We start from the raw sequence: 15,994 nt of genomic DNA on the forward strand, positions 1-15,994 counted from the left end.
GTGTTCTTGAAGCTACTAACGTGAGTTTGACCAAACTGTGCATAGCTGCCAAGTTATCCCTTCTTTTAAGGGAAATTCCCTTATGCTGAATAGGCTTCCTCGCGAGAAAAGGGGAAACTTGGCAGCTATGCAAACTGTGGGACAGCTGAAAACGCTGGCAGCGTTGATAAATTCAACAGTGTAAATTAAGTTTTGATGGATGCAATAATGGAAAACCGATCGGTATGGTTTTTGTAAAATATGCAGGGATTTATGATATGCAAAATGAACCATGGAAAAAGAAGAAGGGAAATCATTGATATCTTAAGGGTGTAAAAGGAGCATTTGATTCGCTACTTTCGCTTACGGAATGAAACGCCCATGCGCGCCCCTCTAACTTTCCTTTAGCGCTCGTGGCAACCAGGAGAAAAAAACAAAAAACGGGACAGAGCGAGAGCGCGCCGCATTGGGGCGGAGCATGCGCAAAAGCGGCCTGGGTCGGGAGGCGAGGGGGCGTGGCTGAGGGGGCGGGCGCAGGCGGCTCGGATTCCAGAAGGGGGCGTGGCCACCGCCGTGCTCTTCTTTCCAGTCCGGCGTCCAAGGTGCGCCGCTGCTGCTGCTGCTGCTATAGCGAAAGCAACAGGTGCGCGTCGCGGCAGAGAAAGGAAGGAAGGAAGGTCCGGCTGGCGGGGAGCGGCCGTCGGAAGGTCGAGCGAGGTAGGTAGCGAAGGGGAGCCGAGGGCATCCCGCCGATCTCCTTGGCCCGGGCGCTTAGTCGCTGGGTTGCACCGGTCTAGCGGTGCCTTGGGAAGCGGCGCTTACTTTTTCTCCCCGTGGGGGTGGGCTCGCTTTTCTGCGGCGGGTGACCCCCCGATTCCCGAGGCAGCGTTTCCAGATTCCCGAGTCGGCGGAGTCGGCAGGTGCAACGGGAAAACCTTCACCATTGCCCCATTCCCGGGGGGACGACCCTTCATAGTAGTAGTAGTAATAATAATAATAATAATAATAATAACAACAATCTATTATTTATACCCAGCACGGCCCCCTCCCCGCCTTTCCCCAGTGGGATGACCCTTAATAATAAAAATATTTCTATTATTTATACCCAGCACAACCCCCTCCCTGCCTTTCCCCAGGGGAACGACCCTTAATAACAATAACAATAACAACAATAATCTATTATTTATACCCAGCACAACCTCCCTCCCCGCCTTTCCCCAGGGGGGATAACCCTTAATAATGATGATGATAATTCTATTTATACCCAGCACAACCCCCTCCCTGCCTTTCCCCAGGGGGATAACCCTTAATAATGATAATAATAATTCTATTATTTATACCCTGCCCATCTGGCTGGGTTTCCTTTACACTCTGGGCAGCTTCCAGCTGAATATATATATAAAAACACACACAATAGAACACCAGGCGTTAAAAACTTCTCCATACAGGGCTGCCTTCAGATGTCTCATGAAAATGGTGTAGTTCTTTTATCTCCTTGACACCTGATGGGAGGGCGTTGTGCCATGGCAGAGGAGGACCTCTGCCCTCTTTGAAATGTGAGAGGAGGGTGCCAGGGGATCTCGAAGGGATCTCAGCCCCATGGAGTTGGCTCCTATGCGGGGAGTTGATGACAACACCACAATAAAAGGAGGATTTGGGTACTTTGGTTATAAAGCTTAAAACGGTAAAAAGGGGTTAAAATACTCTGGTATATGTAACTCATGGATAGACCAGGTATAGGATAGGCTACTGACTGTGGCTCCTCAGATGCTGCGAACAAACAGTGTTTGGGTGGATTGTAATTTCACTAAACTGCAGGGGCTGGCAACCCTAATTTGCAGGCAGGTGCATTTTAATCTTCTGTTCCACCAGTAGGAACTGTGCACTTCTGCTGGGCCCAGAGGTGCTATGATTCCTGATCTCCAAAGTTCCTGTGCTGCATTTTCCTCAACGGGTCACTTGAGGGTGAAACTATCCAGTGTCTTATCGATTGCACAGTCCCCAGTACTTGGTGGTTCAGTAAACTGGTCTGGAAGTGCAATGTGGTTTATCCTATATGGGATCCTTGCTGGATCTTTTTGGGATGTGAGGAGGAGGAAATAGTCGACCTGTATATTCATCAAATATTTTGCAAGATTAACGGCTCCCTTCATAGTTTTCTCTTGCGTCTGCGCTCTTGCTAGTGAGAACTGCTGCTATTCTCCGGAGAACAGACCTGGTCCTGGAGATCTACTGTTCCTTGTATTTATCGAAAACATTTTTTTCACTGTACCTGCTGCCTTTGCTGAGGCTAGGAATAGGGACTGTGGCCTTCCAGGTGTGCTGCCATCTCCCATTAGCCTCATCTAGTATGGCCAATGATGAAGGATGATGGGAGTTGTAGTCTAATAACATCTGGATTCTACAGGTGCCCTGTCCCTGGCTTAGGTCTACTATGTTGTGACCACTGTGTTCTTGAGCTTTTTGGACCTTTTAGCTTGTTGAGATGGGGGAGGTGAGCATATTGGATTTTGCAGGCTGCTTGTTGATTATAGAAAGCAGCTAAGCACTTCTGTAGAGCATACAGGTACTTAAAATGAGCCTGACCGTGAATATTTCACAGGTATTTTTCTCTCTCTAGGTCTAGCTCAGGGCTGTGTGCTTGTTGACATGGTGTTCTCATTCTGCACATTCAATGGTGCAATGCTTGCTTTTTTGGGTGAGCATAATCAGGTAATGGCTATGAATTTGCTGGCTCAGTGTAGTACTCATCTGTGTAGAAGTTACAAAAAGGGAAGTTGGCAAAGTACTGTGGTTTCTTTGGTAACTAGTTATTACCTGGGATTTGTCCTCATGTCTGTTTTCCTGCAGAAGGATCACACCACACCTTCCTAATGAAGACTGTGGAAGTGATTGCAGATCACTGTGTATTCCCAGCTTAAATTGGGCTCTTTTAACCAAGGGGCCCTGGGACAAAGGATGGAAGAAATACAACCTAATCACATGCTTATAAATATGCCCAAAGCACCTGTGTGGTGGTTTGTTTAAGCTCTGGGTGTGCCTGGAAAGATTTGTCAAAGTTTGTCCAAAAAGTCTCCTCCTGCCAGCTCATGGCCTTGACTCACCTTTCTACCTGAGCATTGGGAATCTCTCCTGGGTTCATAGTGCAAATGAGGAAATGGTTACTAATGCCCAGAGTGAAAATTTTCTTTAGTATCCAACCTGGATATTCTTGACTCTAACCTGCAAGAGAGAGAATATCTAGAGTGGCTCTGTTCAGTAGACAATTATTTAGGAATCTGTATCTGAAGTTAAACAGTTGCTCTATTGCATTGTTGTTGTTGTTGTTGTTGATTAGTCGTGTCCGACTCTTTGAGACCCCGTGGACCAGAGCATGCCAGGCACTCCTGTCTTCCACTACCTCCCGCAGTTTGGTCAGACTCATGTTCGTAGCTTCGAGAACACTGTCCAACCATCTCATCTTCTGTCGTCCCCTTCTCCTTGTGCCCTCAATCTTTCCCAACATCAGGGTCTTTTCCAGGGAGTCTTCTCTTCTCATGAGGTGGCCAAAGTATTGGAGCCTCAGCTTTAGGATCTGTCCTTCCAGTGAGCACTCAGGGCTGATTTCCTGATTTCTGCTCTATTGCATAAATCTCTCACTTTCCACTTCGATTCTGTTAAAAGTGTGTGGTGTTTATTAGATCAGTTAATGGATTCCTTCTGTGGAGGGTCAGACTGCGCAGGGACAACCTATATTTGCAACTGTTTGGCTCTCGTACTGAACAGACCTCACACGAATCACTCGGGGGCAAGGTACAACGCTTGCATTTCTCCCCTTGTTTAAAGTGTAGTGGGCAGAGAAAGGAAGCTTTGCAACTCATTATATTAACAAACCTTTGCTCTTGAGTGGGGTGGAGAGGGAAAGGAATGTGGAACCTGTAGTGTTTTTCTTCCTTTCTGTGCGGTGATAAATATTTGGAGCACAGATGCAGAATTGGGGCATCCGTCATCTCCTTCCCAATTTTTAGCAGAATGAATGGCTTTCCTCTGTTATCAGGCATTGTGTACATGCCCTGTCATAGCATTTCAATATTGAACCTGGCCTGGAGTATTGGATAGGGATTAATTATGGGTTTCACTGTGGGTGACGTCATCATAGCTACTGACATGGTTACCATCTTGGATTTGGGTAAGGTTGCCGCCTTTGGTCAGGCAAAATACAGGACAGGTCCAGGGGATGGGATGGGGGAAATAAAAAAAAATACTTTACCTGGTGCAGAAATAGATATCATAAATACAATCGGAGAGCAATAATTCGAGCTGACTCACCACTTTTGTAACGAAGGAGATTTTGGAACAAGTGCCCTCATGTTTTAGCTGCTACTCTGCGCTTAGTGAGTAGCTTTCTTTTTCTTCTGATCTTGCTCTTTTATCATCCACCCTTCCTCCTTGTTGCCTGTGCAAACTCCACCAAACCGGATAGAATTAGGCCCATGCACTCTCCCCCTTCTCGCTCTTCAGCTCCCCCACCCAGATCTGCCCACCCCACATCCCATGATAATGGCTCTCCTCCTCATGGACCCATGCTCTGCCTACACAAATTACCGCTCAGGCTCTTACTGTCCTCCTGCCACTGGATCCACCCTCTGGCCATGCAGTTTTCAGGATGAGGAGGAGGATGAGCTTGAATACGTGAAAAAAGGCCATTTGAAGTCCAAACAGGACCAGGGACACTCCCCCCCCCCAAAGGACAACCATATTTTTCTAGGGATGGGTGGCAACCCTAGACTTGGGACTTGTCCACATTTGAGCATTATTTAGCTGTTAACCTGCTTTCCCCCTATTCATACTGACATGTATTTGATTTTTTTTTAAAGGGAAGCAATTTTGGTCTTTCCTGTTCATACCAGTAGGCATACCCTTTTGTGTCTGTCCCTGCCTTTTTAATTCACTGCTTCTGTTATCCCAGTTAAGAACTGATATTGGACCTTGTTGTTTTAGTTCCTTACTCAATAAGTGTGCAAGAGCCCACAGTCAGGTGAAATTAAATTTGCTTGTGCAGTGTTCTGGTTGTGTGCAAATCTGAGGAATCGAAAGGGGGGTGGGGCGGAATCCTCTATTCACGAGGACACCAGAATAGTTAGGAGGACATGAAAATGAGAATACTGTCGCAGAAAGTGACAATTGATCCACCCACCTAAAACATCGAAAAAATTGTCCTCTACCCTGAGTGGAGATTATTCACCTATCGGGTAAACCCAAGTTTACAGAGGAAAAACACTGGAATTGGGATTGTTTGAAGGCAGCTATGCAGATTAAATAAGAATGCATACAGTTGCCAGTGCAGAATTAACTCAGAATAAGCTCCCGCGTGGATAAGCCCTTAATGCAGGCTTCCTCAACCTCGGCCTTCCAGATGTTTGGAGACTACAATTCCCATCATCCCTGACCACTGGTCCTGCTAGCTAGGGATCGTGGGAGTTGTAGGCCAAAAACATCTGGAGGGCCGAGGCTGAGGAAGCCTGCCTTAATGTAATGCTGCTGCTAACTACCATCTTATTTCTTTTCCCTTCTCTCCTGCCCTCTAATATTGTAGTGTGATGATAGCCTATTAGGTAAAAGGTAAAGGTAAAGGTACCCCTGACCATTAGGTCCAGTCATGGACGACTCTGGGGTTGCGACGCTCATCTCGCTCTATAGGCCGAGGAAGCCGGTGTTTGTCCGCAGACAGCTTCCAGGTCATGTGGCCAGCCGTTTACCTTCCCGCTGGAGCGGTACCTATTTATCTACTAGCACTTGACGTGCTTTTGAACTGCTAGGTGGGCAGGAGCTGGGGCCGAGCAACGGGGCTTACCCTGACGCAGGGATTTGAACTGCCAACCTTCCAATTAGCAAGCCCTAGGGTCTGTGGTTTAGACTACAGCGCCACCTGCATCCCCTATTAGGTAGAAGTATTAAAAGCTAAAGGTAAAGGGACCCCTGACCATTAGGTCCAGTCATGACCGACTCTGGGGTTGCGCGCTCATCTCGCAATATTGGCCGAGGGAGCCGGCGTATAGCTTCCAGGTCATGTGGCCAGCATGACAAAGCCACTTCTAGCGAACCAGAGCAGCACACGGAAACGCCGTTTACCTTCCCGCTGTAGCGGTTCCTATTTATCTACTTGCATTTTGATGTGCTTTCGAACTGCTAGGTTGGCAGGAGCTGGGACCGAGCAACGGGAGCTCACCCCGTCACAGGGATTTGAACCGCTGACCTTCTGATCAGCAAGCCCTAGGCTCAGTGGTTTAACCCACAGCGCCAGCTGCCTTGAACTTTTGAAGATGTCGATATTATGAAATCTGAAACTGGCAAGGCTGGGAGAAGGAATAGGGACAAGGATGCGGGGAATGTTGTACGTATATCATAATATTTTTTGCTAGAAATGGCTTCTGAGATAGTTTAGGCTACACTGAGAACTTGTGGCTTACTCAAGGTCACGCAGTGGTGTCTTTAGAAATGGTGAATTTTTCTGTGCGCGTGCCACATGAATGTATACAACAATTGCATGACCACTAAAGTCACTCTAAGCAGGGGTCAGCAAACTTTTTCAGCAGGGGCCCGGTCCACTGTCCCTCAGACCATGTGGTGGGCCAGACTACATTTTGAAAAAAAATATGAATGAATTCCTATGCCCCACAAATAACGCAGAGATGCATTTTAAATAAAAGGACACATTCTACTCACGTAAAAACACCAGGCAGGCCCCACAAATAACCCAGAGATGCATTTTAAATAAAAGGACACATTCTACTCATGTAAAAACACGCTGATTCCTGGACTGTCCGCGTGCCAGATTTAGAAGGCGATTGGGCCACATCCGGCCCCCGGGCCTTAATTTGGGGACCCTGCTGTAAAGGAACGTGTTGCAGAGCTAGCATGTTATGGCTCTGCCTGCTAAGGTGTGTACGTTTGGTTTGCACCTTGTGCACTGAGTAGACCCTTCCCCAAGTTCCTTTGTGGAGCAGAGATCCAAATCTGGGTCTGCCACAAACAAACCCAAAGCCCCCTGCAGTGCTTTACCCCTTGTCGATTTAGAATGGCAGACCTCTTTCCAAATGCAGTGGTTAGCTACGTTCCCTGTAAGTCATCATTCTAGAAATTGTGCCGGCGAAGGCAGCTTCTAAAGGAAGTGTTAAGCTGAACTATTATGGCAGAGAAGCTTAATGAGGGAGCTCGTGTGTACCGTGGCACAAAGCCAGCAAAGAGTCTGAGCATTTTGATGGCAAAAGCAGGTAATTGTACTATTGCAGATGTCCATCTCTTCTGCCATAAACGTTACCCCTGGAAACAAGAGACCCTTTCTACGGGGCGTTAAATGACCCCTTGTGTTTGAAAACGGAGCTTCCCGATTCAGTAGCGATCTCTTATCAGCGGGATCTTATTAGCAAATGGCTACAACTGTCTCTGGGTTAACTTCAGTTTTTCTTTCAAGCATTCTGCCTGGGTTAGCGGTTGCTGCAGAAAGCTTTAAAATAGGAGTTTAAACTGCTGCACAACCATTAGGAACTGGGTGTGAAGGAGGAGACTGTCGGGTCTCCATAGAGAAGAGAACGACATGGCCAAAGTCTGCTATGCCAGGGGTTATTGTCGGGTTGTTTTTTTTTTTAATTTAAAGATTATAAACCCAGAACTGTCCCATGCCAACTTTATTAGGTTAAAATTTGTTTCACAAGTGCCAATCCGGGTGTTGGTTTTCCTTCCGTCTTTTCAATAACTAGTAATTTATGTATGTATATATTCAGTTTATATCCTGCCCTTCCTTCTGAAGGAGCCCAGGGCAGCAACACATCTATAATAAAGTTGGGGATGTGACAGAGGTTTAGAAAGGGAGTTTACTTTTATAGGAGCAAGAGCAGGGTGTAATATGGGGAGCAGCATTCGATGCTTATCTGCCAGTTCAAAAGTTCTACAGCTATCAACTTAACAGCCTTGTTTGATTCAAGGCATCTTCTAGAGTAGATTCCAGGGGCTAACATATTTGGGAAAAAATGGTTTCTTATTATTAAATTCTAATCAGTCCTGTATTTTCTGCTGCACAGGCAAGTTTAAACGAATCAATGTATGGAAAAGAGTAGTAAATTATTACTGAAAATAGTTCTGCAGGAGGCAAGAAATGATGTGGGGGAAAGAACTCAAGAGACTGAGGATGAATCACATTTCTTCCAACGTTTCTCTGATGAAAATAGGGACATCCCATTCCACAATGATAATTTTACTATTTATACACCACCCACCAGACTGGGTTGCCCCAGCCTCTCTGGGCAGCTTCCCACATACAGCAGTACCTTGATTCTTGAATTTAATCCGTTCCCGGAGTCCGTTCGACTCCTAGAACAGTTTGAAAACAAAGACGCTGCTTCTGATTGGCTGCAGGAGCTTCCTGCACTCAATCAGAAGCTACGGAAGCCACGTCGGACGTTCAGCTTCTGAAAAACGTCCGTGAACCAGAACACTCACTTCCGGGTTTGCGACATTGGGGAGCCGATTTGTTTGACAACTAAGGCGTTCGACTGCCAAGGTACCACTGTATATAAAAACATAATAAAACATTAAACATTTTTTTTAAAAGCTTCCCTCTACAGGATCGCCTTCAGATGGCTCAGGGGTCAGATAACTCCATACCCCCCAACAGTTATCCAATGAAAATCGAGACATCCTAAGGGAAAGCAGGACACTCCGGGATCAAATCAGAAACCGGGGTGGCTTCTCTAAATCAGGGACGTCCCTGGAAAATAGGGACACTTTGAGGGGGGGGGGGTCTGCAATTGTTATCAAGCCATTATGGTCTTGGTGTGTGTGTGTTCCATTTTGTTGCTGCTAAAACTAAAACCCTGGTTTAAATAAATCCCAGCAGAGCAACAACTGCTTCCATTAGTTATCTGATTAGAAGTATTAATTCGTTCCCCCATATATGTAGCTGTTGGTTAAGGAGTGGCATCTGAAGGTAGGGAGTTCTTATCTGCCACATTGCATAATTATGACTGATCAAAGGTTAAAGAACAGTGCTAACTAAAGCTACATTTATCACTGCATAAAGTTTCCTGCCCATTTCCTTAACTCTGTGAGTGAACAGTGAAATTTATTTAACGAACAACCTCTTTTTAAAACGAGTTTTCATGTTTGCCACCCTACATAACTCGGATTAGTTGTAGCGTGGCTGGAAGGGAGAAGAGGCCCTGAGATAATCTGTACACCGTAACACATGGGTAGGCAAACTAAGGTCCGGGGGCCGGATCCGGCCCAATCGCCTTCTAAATCCGGCCTGTGGACGGTCCGGGAATCAGCATGTTTTTACATGAGTAGAATGTGTGCTTTTATTTAAAATGCATCTCTGGGTTATTTGTGGGGCATAGGAATTTGTTCATTTCCCCCCAAAATATAGTCCCCCCCCCCACAAGGTCTGAGGGACAGTGGACTGGCCCCCTGCTGAAAAAGTTTGCTGATCCCAGCCATAACACATTGTATATACACTGTTCCACAGAAATAACCGCCAATAAACCATAGTGGATTGATGTGCGGATACAGTTGGCAGAAAAGGCTCCGATAAAGAAATGCAGTTGGAAAATGTATTGTTCTCCTTCCTAGCCTAGAGTGGCTGGGGAAACCCAGCCAAGTGGGAAGGGTATAATTAATAAATTATTATTATTATTAATTATTACCCGGTATTAGCTTTGAGCCTTGATCAGGCTGCTATAGATACTGAGTTTGCGTGTGATGCTGCAGTTGTGGCTGGAAGTGGACGGCGTCCGCTTCTTCTTTGGGTGGTCAATTGTAGCCAAGTAAGATTGTCTTCCCTGAACACAGTTTTAACAGTGAGTCTGTAAGTGACTCACCTTGTTGTGGTGAGTGGGCTCGCACATTCCTATGACCCTTGTGAGCAAAGCCATTGGGAATCTCGAACTCCCAGCAGGGTCACCCAAGGTGGTAAGGTCAAAGGGGAGGAGCTAGACCAAGAATGATCCAAGAAGTCTTCAACGGCAGAACAGGCGGATGATTACAAGCGGTAGGTTACAACGGCTGTGTAGGCCAGGGGTTCCCAACAAAATTTTCTCGAGGACCCCTCATCGAGCCGCTATTGTGACAAGGACCCCCATTAATTCCTAATCCTAAAATTAAAAAGTGAGAGCCAAATCAAGAGTCTTTTTATATTTTATATTTATACGTTTTTTACAGTTCTTCTTCATCTGTAGGCCTTTGTTGTTTTAACGAACCACTTTTTAACCAACGGTCCATTTTTAACTATGCGAACTGTAGCTTCCGCGAAAAACAACGCTTTGTTTCCAAACACTACTGTTTTGCAAAGAGGCAGCGCGCGCCAGGGAGGAGGGAGGGGAATGGAGAAGACAGGGTACCTGCGCAGTAGCGCACAAATGAAGCCGACGCGCGCAAAGCATCTTGGGGAGGTGAGCGTTAGTAGAATGCACGCGGTGCCTCTTTGCAAAACAGTAGTGTTTGTAAAGCGCCACCTAACGGCATACAGCAGAACTACTGCCTCTATCTAATTCTAGTTTTGCGCTAGACTCTGCTCATGCAGGAAGTGGCCAAAACAAAAAATCTGTTATCATACGAAATATATTTAATATATTTTTTATTCTAATAGCATCTTGCGGAACTCCTCTGGCATAGCTCACGGACCCCTGGGGGTCCGCGGACCCCCTGTTGGGAACCACTGGTGTAGGCGGATGAAGGCTGCAGCAGATAAGAATCTACCAGTTGTTGTGATACTCATGCCATCGGAATAGAGCCTTACTGTGAAGACTGTGCGTTGGTCAGCGTGCACTGATCTACACACATAAATTCATGCACAGGCGTCTTCCAAAAACCCATCCCAAACCTAAACCCCCAAAGTCCCATGGCGACTGGCAAATTGTAGTGGGGGCAGGACTATGAAATCTGGAAGTCCCTAGTCATGAACCGGCACATGGGTGGTGGATACAGATTCAGTTGCTCTGACTCGAGGAATGAGGCAGTTGAGCAGCTCGGCAGCTGTATCCATGACTGAGCAGCCCTATTTAGGATCCACTCTGCTCACCCCCAAAAGGGGCAGGGGCTAGAAAGGGTGCCCTAAACATAGTCTGCCTCCCAATTTCCCTGACTGGATTACTGCGCCCAGTGGGGTCATCACCCAGCGGTCGTAAAAGACAATTGAACTTTGTAACATGGAATATACAGACTTTGTTGGATAAGACAGATAATGAGCGTCCCGAACGCAGAACTGCCATCATTGCAAGAGAGCTGCGCTGTTTTAACATCAATACTGCAGCACTTCAAGAAACTTGGAAGAGGAGGTGAGGGGCAACAGAAGGAAGTGGACAGCCATTTAATGTCCACTCATTCTGGAGTAGCCTTGATGCACACTCAGTGAAAATTCCTCCCTTATCCCGGAATGAATAACTTTGAAGTGGGGGTGACGTGATCATCTCGTGTTTGCTAAGAAACTTTTATCTCCTTTAAAGATTAACAATGCGCTTGGTAATCACCCAAAAGTTTCTAGGGATGAGAAACCTTAGATATGTCCGTAATGTGTTTACTCAGTGATGTCCATGTGAGTAAAGAGAATGCAGACTGAAATTCATAGGGAAAATGAACAGACTGCTAATGCCATCACTTCTGAAACAATCTACAGCCTTCGCTGTCTCGATTATAAAAACCTGCCAATGTTAACGATAATCATGGCTTCTGACATGGTTTACAGGCATAGCACAAATATTTATTATATTATTTATGAGATGTCTAGACCAACGTATCCTATAAAGTGACTGCAGGTGCTTCATGTTATTATAAAACAATTTTATTATACAACAAATCAAAACTCTCTTTGGTAAAACGCAGCAGTGCAGAATGAAAAGTTCGAGCCCGTGAGCCGCCAGTTAAGTCCTTCCAAAGGCCCTGGAGAAAAAGTGAGTTTTGACTTGGCGGTGGGATTTTGCCGCCCTAGGTGCCATCTTGCCTCTTCCACATGTGACATGCCATAGCTGAGAAGGCCCTGTCTCATGACACTACACCATGAACCACGCTGCTGGTATGATGATAAAATGCATGCATGCCTCCCTGTCTGCAGGGTCCAGGACATTTGATATTGCATTCTCTGGGATTAATGCAGGAACTGTGTCTACTGAATCATTGCTGCTCTGATGCAAATCTGTTACAAAATTTGTGCGAACTCCACAGCAGCCTCATGCTTTGGAAAGGGGCAACGCTTTTCTTGTATTGGTAGCACCACAATATTGGGCTTTAACCAGTCCCTGAAATTGAGAGATACTTTGATTAAGACCAGCCTGATGTATTGTCTTGATCCTTGAGTTTTCCAGAGCATAATGTTCGCAAAATAAGCTATTTATCTTAAACTTTCCCCTTAATTCCCACTAATAATTGAAAAACAAAACTCTTATGAAATGCCTAGCTCCCAGATGTAGCTGAAAATATTTGTACTCTTGGCAAAAGTACAAGCGTGTGCCAGTGCCCTTGCATGTTTCTACAGATGCACAAAAAGGCAAAACATTCTCTGGTGCTTTTGCAGTTCCGTAAGCTTCTTACTCAGTTGTTGTGGAGGCAGTTTCGTCGTTAAGGTGAGTTGAGTAGCAAATACCTTTCTTTCTAAGGCTAAGCACTTGTTTAGAGGGCAAGTGGACTCTAGGCCGAGGAGAAAAAAGCCATAAAGCTACTGAGCTCTTCAAATTGCTTTCAGAGTTTCACCTTTCTTACCCTGTTTTTCTTAGCAATAATTTGTAGGGCAGAGTGAACGTCCCAGCTGAAGCTTGTTGAAAGCTTTAGCAAAAGCCTGCAAGTTTTCTGTTGTTGCTTCAGAACGTGCTGTTCTCTGCTTCTGACTTGTACTGTATGTAGTTGCTGAGGAGGCTGGGGCACCTAGCAGTCGCTGTGTTAAAGCTTTCTGTATCTCCCCCCCCCTTCCCCGCTGCTTTTATTGAATTTCAGAACTCCTGACTTAAGCAAAGCTGACTGGTTTCCCAGCTATGGATCAGCTTCTGTACTCCATAAACCATGCAGGGCTGCTTTGGGATCCTAAAGTCCACATTTGTCGCTCTCCAAAGCTTCTGTTTCATGGGGAGCGGCAAGAGGACCTACCTAGGCAATGTTTGCTTTGCAGATGAGTGCTCATGTGTAAACATTAACCAGAAAAAAAACCCAAAAGCCACTTAGCTGCCCTGAGCCAGCGCTGGGCATGCCGGGATGAGAAAAAGCCGGGGAGTGAAAGCCATCAACCTGGATGGCCTCTGCTAATTTTGTTTGGAGGGAACCCTGGACTTCCTTGGAAGCTTATCAGCCATCCCTCTGTGAGAAGCTCAGTACTGGCAAGCAAGCTCTGGGTGCGAGAGCCGGTCCTGCCCTGAAACTGCAGGCGGAGGGAGACAAATATTCCAGAGCATGCTCAGTTTGTTGGGCAACGGGGAGGCCTAAGAGTGAGGCCAATGCCCTGTATGGGGTCTTCCACAATGTGCAGTTCAGTCCATGCAGAAAGCCTTTATTGACGTTTGACACAGCAGAGTCTGGAACAGTTAAAGGGAACCAATGCATTCTGCAGAAATCAATAGTGCTAAAACCCGTAGACCTGAAAGTTCATATGGGCACTTAAAACGGAGCTTTCGCAGCCATCTGAGATAGCATTTTGCAGTTGGAGAAGCTTCACCCTTTTTTTTTTTAAAGCGGTAAAGAAGAGCATATAAATTGGTTTGTAAGCAAACATAATCTTATTACCGAGTGAATGTGTAATTTGAAATTGTGGGGCTGTGCCTATCAAAAGTCTCCAGTGTAGTGAGATACAGTGGCATAAAACATTAATCTAATGCAAAAAAAAGAGCAGGAGGGAGGAGAGTAATATATGTAGTCAGTTTAATCTGCAGGATTAATCTTCAGGGTTGATATTGTGTGGCACACTTACTCATTGTTTGAGGCTATTTTGTTGCTGGCGTGTGTCTGCAATACACCAAGTAGTGTTGGTAAGAAAGCTCATCTTTTAATATTAAATCCTTATGCTGCAGTATCTCAGAAAGGGGTCCATAGCAAAGTTTTGGTGGAATGCAAACTTATTTAAACTTAATCCATGTTTAAATGGTTGGCAGCTTTCGTATGCGTGAGCTCATACAACACCTGTGGTGTTTAATGCCCCTGGCAGTGGTTGATGTTCTGTGCTTCTCAGTCTTATTTTCCAAGTGGAGCTAAATCATTCTTACCACATTGCTTTTTGTGCTCCCTCTGGCAACCCCTTGAACTGGTTGCTTTACCAGGCAAAAGACAGGCTTTTTGTTTGTTTGGAGGCTCGTAAGGAAGAACTTGGTGCATTTGTCTTAATGCAGACTGTTGTGTTCTTGCTATTGACCTCTAAGAACACAAAGTATGTTACTGACCTCTTAAGCACATGAAATACCATAAGGACCAAAATGTATAGAGCAGCCTGCAGAGCTCAGTTGGTTAGAGGTTGGTGCTGATAATGCCGAGGTTGCAGGTTCGATCCCTGTATGGAACGACTGCATATTCCTGTATTGAAGGTGGTTGGAATGCATAATCCTCAGGGTCCTGTCCAACTCTACAATTCTATTAAAAAATTCCTTCAGTAGCACCTTAAAGACCAACTAAGTTTTTATTTTGGTATGAGCTTTCATAGTATCTGAAGAAGTGTGCATGCACACGAAAGCTCATACCAAAATAAAAACTTAGTTGGTCTTTAAGGTGCTACTGAAGGAATTTTTAAATTTTGTTTTGACTCAGACCAACTTACTTGAGCAACAGCTGTGTGGCATTATACTTAAGGCTGAACCTTTGCGCCCCAACAGGGACAAGTGACATGAACTTATGTCCCTGTACTGGTTTGCATGATGGCTGTTTCTGTCTTGGCAGCTTAGGGCAAGGTTCACACAAACTGCGGAGACACGACATTGTGGCTGGGCCGTGGGTTGGGAGCTTAGCATGCTGGAATTGGCACATGGGAAAGTAGCTACAAACAAGGGAAGGGTTCTAGCCTAGTCTGTACGGTACTGGCTTGTCTAAGGGCCAAACATGTTTGCTTGGATTGCGCAAATGAGGGACGGGGAACCTCTTGTCCCATAGTTGAATGGTGATAGTTCATTACCTGCTTCGACATGTTGGAAGGTGCCACTGATGCAGGCAAACTGACAAATATGCAGTGAAGTTGTGATATTAGGAAACATCCCAGAGAGTCCATATACAGTCTGTGAGCAGATCACATCCCTTGTGTGCTTCAGTTTTCAGCTTTGGATCTGATGCACACAGGAGCAAGTTGGGGAACCTGCCAAATGCTTAAAAATTGTCTGTGTCTGAGGCCAAGGGTCCCTCCTGTGTGCCCCACCCTCCACAATTCACTCTGCTTGGTACTTCATGTTATAGCTATGCTTTCTCATCCACTTATGAATGTATATGTGCATGGGAACAAGCCCTGCTTCTTGTTGCCTTTTCCTGTCATTTTCTCTGCTGCTGCTGCTCCTCTTATTATTCCAGAGAATAGAAAGAGTCTGTCCCTCGGGTCAACCTCCACCCAGGGGAATGTAACTTCCTCTAGATTGGTTTCTGTGGTCAGGTCACTTTCCCAAGCTAGCAAAGTAGAAGAACCAGTTCTCGTACTTAATTTGAACAGGGTCTTGCTACTGTTGGGCCTCTGCATCTGGTTTTGGGAACTGGGTTTACGTGAGCAGTGTCTCCTCCTGGTTAGCTTCCCTGCCTGCAAAATGGGATTTAAGGTGTTTTGATGTAGTGGCACCTCACCTCCCTCAGTAGATCTCTTCCCCTTCTTAAAATCTCAGAGTGAGCCGAGGGAAAATCAGCCCTCCCTTGCCCGTCATCTTGCCTGAATGACTGCTTCGTGTTGTTTGTTTGTTTTGGCAGACTCTGATGCCCGCTCTGTCCCTGTGTCTCCTTTGGCAGCACTGTTGCAGGACATAATAATGTCACCCACAAATCAAGGGTCCATTCATCCCTTACTCATCCAGTGTGATATATGCCATCATCTGCCAGCAATGCC

At 45.8% G+C, this 15,994-nt stretch overlaps 1 protein-coding gene across 5 annotated transcripts in view; it reads left to right on the forward strand.

Moving 5' to 3' along the window:
* The first annotated feature begins 556 nt into the window (after window positions 1-556).
* Window positions 557-15,994, forward strand: part of LIMA1 (LIM domain and actin binding 1) — a 68,628-nt gene continuing 53,190 nt past the window's right edge. For 4 of the 5 annotated variants that reach the window (XM_035103789.2, XM_035103791.2, XM_035103792.2 and 1 more), the window contains exon 1: window positions 557-696. The gene's annotated coding sequence lies outside the window, so the exon portion shown is untranslated. Of the gene's footprint in view, window positions 697-9,411; window positions 12,570-15,994 lie in introns of those variants that run through there. The other variant, XM_035103790.2, reaches the window with a different exon arrangement.

This window comes from Zootoca vivipara, chromosome 2 (genome assembly GCF_963506605.1).
Source record: "Zootoca vivipara chromosome 2, rZooViv1.1, whole genome shotgun sequence".
In the NCBI taxonomy this organism is placed as follows: domain Eukaryota; kingdom Metazoa; phylum Chordata; class Lepidosauria; order Squamata; family Lacertidae; genus Zootoca; species Zootoca vivipara.